The following is a 7,016-nucleotide window of genomic DNA, read 5'->3' as shown; positions in this document are numbered from 1 at the left end:
TAAATTAACCTGTTAGTAACCATGGAAACCTTAAAAAACACGCAGTTAACAAATAATTAATACAATTCAAAGGTTTTTATGAATATAAAATATAAAACCTTAGAATGATACATTCATATCTCCTGGAAAACTTTACAGACAGTGTTTTTGAATGTTTTGTCTACAGTTATAACCTGTTTTTTAACCTACATCACATTAAAAAGTCGATATTATGAAAAAATCGTTTTTACGAAATTTTTCCTTTAAAAGTGTTTTATAGTCGTTCGAGGACTTTACTTGGGATATATTGCGAATGCACAAGTTCAGGCAGTGAGAATGAGGAAAATTAAGAATACAGAAAAGCGGTAAAAAAGGATAAAATATTCTTAAAAAAATATTTAAAAAATTAAATTAATTTTTTATGCAAAATAAAAAAAAATTGGGTCTAAAAAACGAAAAGAAATGCAAATTGAATTGCAATTGAAAATAATGTCGGCTGGTAATTAATGGGTACAATTAACAAGACATTTGCCAACGTAAGCTAAAAAAAGTATAAAAAAACACGCAAATTTAAAACATATTCGTAACAAATACGCTAGTCAAATTGGATTTTGAAATATTTGAAAATGAAAAAAATTTTTTTTAGCGAAATATTTAAAATATGATTACAACTACTAAGCCAACATTTAACTATACTACAATATTTACATGCAAAAAAGGACATTTTCCCGATAACAGAACTGTATTTTTAGAAAGTACAAAAGATTTAATTCACCCTTTGGAAATAATATGATATACGTATTACATGTGACGTAAGTTTACGAAATAACTACGTGAGCATTTGACATACTCTCATATTTGGTTCATTCAAAAAATCTTTTTTAATTAATATTCCTATTTTTTTCATCTTGAAAATGGTACCTTAAGTCAGAATAACCTTTTAATTTTATCAGAGTATTTTTAAAAAACTCCCTATATAATTCAAAAAACGATAAATAAACTATGGACAACTCCAAGCTATACATTTGACTCCATTCTATGACGTATTAAATTTCTCAATATATATAACGCGCGCAAAATGTATGAAAAACAATAGATATTAACCTAATGTAACCTCTTCTTAATGATATGAAAAGATTTCAGAGAATCACATTAGCACATAATATACGCAAAATTCCTTAAACTACCTAAATGGCAACACAGCAGATATACGATTAAACTTGGTAACGCTGGTTATCCTTTGTAATTACGTTATTCATTTGTTGTTTGGACGGCTCTCCCCTAGCAACGTAGTAACTTTCGTTAATGATTCCGATTACTACTTATTATATCATGTATTTGAAGGCTTTTCAGTACTTTTCTGACGGTGATATTGACATTAATTGGTTAAATAAGAGATAATGAACAAATAACTGTAAACATTAGAGCTTTAAATCAATAAATATGGAATTTTTAATAGGATTTTTGGATTTAAGGGATAGATTTCTAATGGGCGCGAGGTATTTAGCAACTTTTCCAGTTTATCCAAATGTAACAGAGCCTCTAAACTGTTACTAACGTACATAAATATCCCCTGGGAATAATTACGGAATTTCTCGTAAATTTCGTCGGTATAGAACTTATTTCATTGCATATTTACATGTGCAATGCATTCATCTACGTTATTCGAGAATATACTAAGCCTTCTATTAAAAAAAAAAAAGATAAAAAAAAAGTTTTAAAGGAAAAATAAAGTTTTTATTCAATTCGCAATTAAATAAAAACAATTGGCAATACAAATCTGCCTTTTTATACTGAGAAACCCTTAGAAAATGAGATTTACGAGGCACATTTTGGTAAATTAAACGCAAATGATACTAATTCAAACTATCTACATACATTAACATGTTAATAAGCCTCAAAATAGACAGGTATTGTCTGAAAACAGTTAAAAATAAGGAAAATACGAGGGTCATCCAGAAAGTAGTACCCGTTCGTGAAATAAAGACACAAAAGTAAATATTAACAAACATAAAAAATTTTATTTGAAAGAGGATACTTTAAACTACTTCTCAACATAATCTCCAAGCAAATTAAGGCATTTGTCATAACGTGTGACAAGTTTCTGTATTCCTGCTGCATAGTCCTTCGCCGCCAGCTCATTGAGATACGCGAGGGACCCATCTTGCACAAATTTTTGCATAATGCAGATGGTGTTTAACAATTTCATGAACAATTGTTCGAGAAACATTGGGAAAATGCTCACAGATGTCATCAATTGTGACGCGCCGATCGTTCCTCACGAATTCGTCAACTGAGCTCACCAGTTGGTCTGTAATGACAGACGGTCTCCCCGAACGCTCATCGTCGTGTGTGTTCCCCCTCCCCATGTTGAAGTTGCGACACCACCGCCGAACAGACGACTCGTCCATTACATTGTCTCCATACACCTCCTTTAATTGGCGATGAATATCACATGGGCGAACGTTTCTTGCATTGAGGAATTTAATCACTGCCCTCACTTCACAACTGGCGGCGTTCTCAATTTTTTTAAACATTGTAAACAATCACAGAAACAACACAGGCAATGCTAGCGTCACGCAACTTGGCTCAGAGAAGGCAGACAAGCCACTGAAGCTATCTGACCTCGTCCAGCGGCTACTCGCGTCGTCAGCACTTCATGCGGCACGAACGGGTACTACTTTCCGGATGACCCTCGTATTTCTAAAAGTACGTGTTTACATCGAAAAGTTAGCTGAAATGAACTACTGAAACCTCTAAGAGTTGAATTACACGATAAATGTTAGCTAGGAAATACATATGTAATTAATTATTTTTCAAATAATTTAAAATACAACTAAATGGATTCAAAAGACACATTTATACCACAAATTCGACAAATTTAACGTGAATTCACAAAAGGAGTACATGTTTACACATCCGCGTCCATGGAAACCGTGTTGATTTCCCGTATGGATTTAACAGGTAGGAAAACAAAAGCTAAACGAAATGCGCTGCAAACTGTCATTATTTTATATTTAAAGTATTAGTTTTATTACGAATAACACTTGAATAGTGTTGAAATGAGCTATTTTAATGTAATTGGACATCAGAAATCATCGTATTTGAATGTCAAACGACGGTTTTTCGATGAAATCACGGAGATTTTATGTATATTAATTATTTCAACGTGAGAAGTAATGTTTTTTTTAAGGATGAGGGTGTGAAATAATATTTTAAAAATATACTTATTTCATTTTCTTTGGGTTTTTTTTTCAAATATACAGAAGTAAAGGACGTTTCGTTCAATAATACTTCGGATATTAGCAAAGATACGTCAGGAAATAGACCTAAAGTACCATATCTAATATGGCATCGGTGTAATAAACGCTTCTAGGCAATTTGTAAGAAAGTTATATCAAAAAAGCAGCAAATATGTCTCTTTCAAAAGCATAAATTCACCCACAGAAACAATAAATCAACCCAATTGGTCGAAACGGACTCGTTTTTAAACGAACTTCTTGTAAGAAGGGAAACTCATCGGCAAATTTTGTCATCGGGAAAACAAAAGAAGGTTTAAAAAGCGAATGACATGTAGAGAAGACGGATAAGGAAACAGGAATACTCACTTTCCGGGGTCACCTTGTCTTTCCGGGGACATCCGGACAAGCTGCAATTGAGAATTTCAAAAGATAAGGAATTACTGTTATGTGATATTCAAATATATATATATATATATATATATATATATATATATATATATATAACCAAATATAATGAACATTTAATAAACACATTTTAACACTTTCTAAAATCAAAAGACATTCACAGAAGTGCCCTACTTAAAAGGATGAATATTATATAAATATATTAGGGCACAATAGAACACTAATAAAATAGTAACACTTAAAAGGACACTCACATGGTAAATTGTTTAAGCTTTCGGCCTTCTCCGAGGCCTTCTTCAAGTTATACTTGAAGGAGTGTCCATTCTTCACACCACTATTGAATCACGTACACTTGATTTCAATTGAGTATTATACTACTAACTAGTTGACTGTTATGTTTCGACTCATATTGTTCGAAAATTATATATATATATATATATATATATTTATATATATATATATGCATATATATATGCATATATATATGCATATATATATGTGTGTGTGTGTATATATATATATATATATATATATATATATATATATATATATATATATATATATATATATATATATATATATATATATATACATACATTCAAACACGAAATCCCGCCAAACGGCGAATAAATACTCATATATACAGAAACAAGGCTAAAGGCTAAAGAATCTTGTCTTGGCTAAAGAATCGGGGCGCTTGGCGACATATTAGACCCACGGATCTCAGAGTGAATTTCGTTTCCTCGATAGCTCAAGTGGTTAAGAGCATCCGCCCGGCAAGTGGAAAGATCCGAGTTTCGAGTCCCAGTCAAGGAAATATTTTTACTCTTGTGATCCGTTCGATTCCGCCTTACCCACCTCTATTGTGTTCGTCCTTCATGTGTGTTCCTATCCCTTTTCCTTATATCTGTTCCTGTATATATATATATATATATATATATATATATATATATATATATATATATATATATAAACAAACTTAGTTATTATCCAGGTATACATGCCACCGAGCAACCATAAGGAAGAAGAGGTCGATAGGATATACGATCAGTTAGAGGACATGATTGCATGTGTTCCTGCAGGGAAACATTTGATAGTGATGGGGGATTGGAATGCGACAGTAGGCGAAGGAAGAGATGGTGATGAGGTGGGGGACTACGGTTTAGGCACGAGGAATGACCGCGGGGAGAAAGCAGTTGAGTTCTGCAGGAGACAGGGGTTAGTTATCACCAACACTTGGTTCAGACACCACAAAAGACGCAGGTATACATGGAAAATGCCAGGTGACTCGGGAAGATATCAGCTAGATTATATCCTGGTTAGACACAGGTTTAGGAACAGTGTGATAAATTCCCACAGCTTCCCGGGAGCGGATGCGGACTCAGACCACAATTTAGTTGTTATGAAATGTAGCGTACGTTTTAAAAAGATAAGGCAGGGGCGGCGAGTTAGAAAATGGAATGTAGAAGCATTAAATGGGTTGAAAAGAAAGGAATACAAACAGGCGGTAGAGAAAATCATGGAGGACGGTAAAGAGCTAAGTACTATTGAAGAAAAATGGGAATGTATCAAAAAAGGGTTGTCTAAAGCGGCAAAAGACACTATTGGAACCGTTAACGCTAAAAGGACTCGTAAACCATGGATCACGGATGAGATGATTACAAAAATGGATGAGCGGCGAAAATGGAAGAATATAAATACAGAATTAGGCAAAATGAAGTACAAAGAATTGAACAATAAATTGAGGCGGGCAACAAATAAAGCAAAGGAAGCATGGTGGAAGACGCAGTGCGAGAATATGGAAAGTCTGCCGAGGAAGGGGGAAATCGGTGCGCTTTACAGCATAGTTAAATCTTTATCGGGAAGTAAGAAAGGGAGATCAACGATAGCAGTTAGAGATAAGGCCGGTAAGGTAATAGTTGACGCAGGAAAGATCCAAGAGAGATGGAAGGAATATGTAGAAGACCTGTATAGTAAAGAGCTTAGACCAACAAAGTTAGACATTGAAAAGGAACATGACGCAGAGGAAGATAGCTTAGGTCCAGGCATACTAGACAATGAGATAGAAAGGGCATTAAGGGAGATGAAACTAAATAAGGCCGTGGGGGTAGATAACATTCCCGTGGAACTTTTGAAATGCTTGGGAAAATGTGGGAGGAAGAGGCTATATGGGCTGATCCGTAGTATTTATGAGGAGGGAATCTGGCCGGAAGACTTTGTGAGATCAGTTTTAGTTCCTATTCCGAAAAAGGTAAAGGCCACGTCATGTGAGGACTATAGGACAATTAGTTTGATATCCCACGCAGCTAAGGTTGTTCTCAGGATCATAAACAAAAGGATAGAGAGTAGGGCAAATGATTACTTAGGGGATGATCAGTTTGGGTTTAGGAAGGGGAGAGGTACGCGTGATGCCATTGCAGTAATGAGATTATTAATCGAGAGGAATATAGAACACAACCAGGAGGTATTTGCCTGTTTCGTAGATTTCGAAAAAGCGTTTGATAGAGTAAATTGGGAAAAACTAATGAGTATATTGCAGAAAATAGGAATAGATTGGAGGGAAAGGAGGCTAATCCGCAATCTGTACATGTCTCAGACTGCCCAGGTGAGGGTGGGAAACGGGGAGTCAGGATGGGCAGTGTTAGGAAGGGGTGTAAGGCAGGGTTGCCCATTATCACCGTTGCTGTTCAACCTGTACGCAGAAGAAATGATCAAAGAGGCATGGGAAGAACTCGAGGTAGGAATGAAAGTGGGCGGGGAAGTCGTAAAATCAGTTAGGTTTGCTGATGACCAAGCTTTAGTTTGTCAGTCAGCCAAGGGGCTGCAAGCATTGCTTAGTGAATTGGAAATTCAGTGCGACAGGTATGGGATGAGAATCAATATTAATAAAACAAAGGTTATGCGATTTTCTAGAAAGAAAAAGGCCAAGCTTAACATTAAAATAGGAGGGCAAAAGCTAGAGCAGGTAGAACAGTTTACGTATCTCGGTAGTGTTTTGGACCAACACGGTCAAAGTAGTAGGGACGTAAGGAGAAGAATTGCGCTAGGCAAAGAGGCTTTCACAAGGAGGAGGGAGTTGATGACAGGGACTTTGAGTAAGGATGTTAAGAAAAGACTCGTAAAAACTTTGATATGGAGCGTAGCTATGTACGGAGCGGAAACGTGGTCATTGAAGCAGGAGGATAGACGTAGATTGGAGGCTTTTGAAATGTGGGTGTGGAGAAGAATGGAGAAGGTGAAATGGACAGAGAAGAAAACAAATGAGGAAGTACTTGGTATGGTGGGCGAAGAGAGGGGTTTGTTGGGAGCAATCCTATGGAGGCAGGAAAAGTGGATGAAGGGGGTGTTGACCGGCAGTGGGATGTTGAAGACTGTGATAGAGGGTAGAAT

This window comes from Hetaerina americana, unplaced genomic scaffold, assembly GCF_022747635.1.
Source record: "Hetaerina americana unplaced genomic scaffold, ioHetAmer1.1.p SCAF_45, whole genome shotgun sequence".
Taxonomy (NCBI): Eukaryota; Metazoa; Arthropoda; class Insecta; order Odonata; family Calopterygidae; genus Hetaerina; species Hetaerina americana.
Note: the sequence above shows the minus strand (reverse complement) of the source record.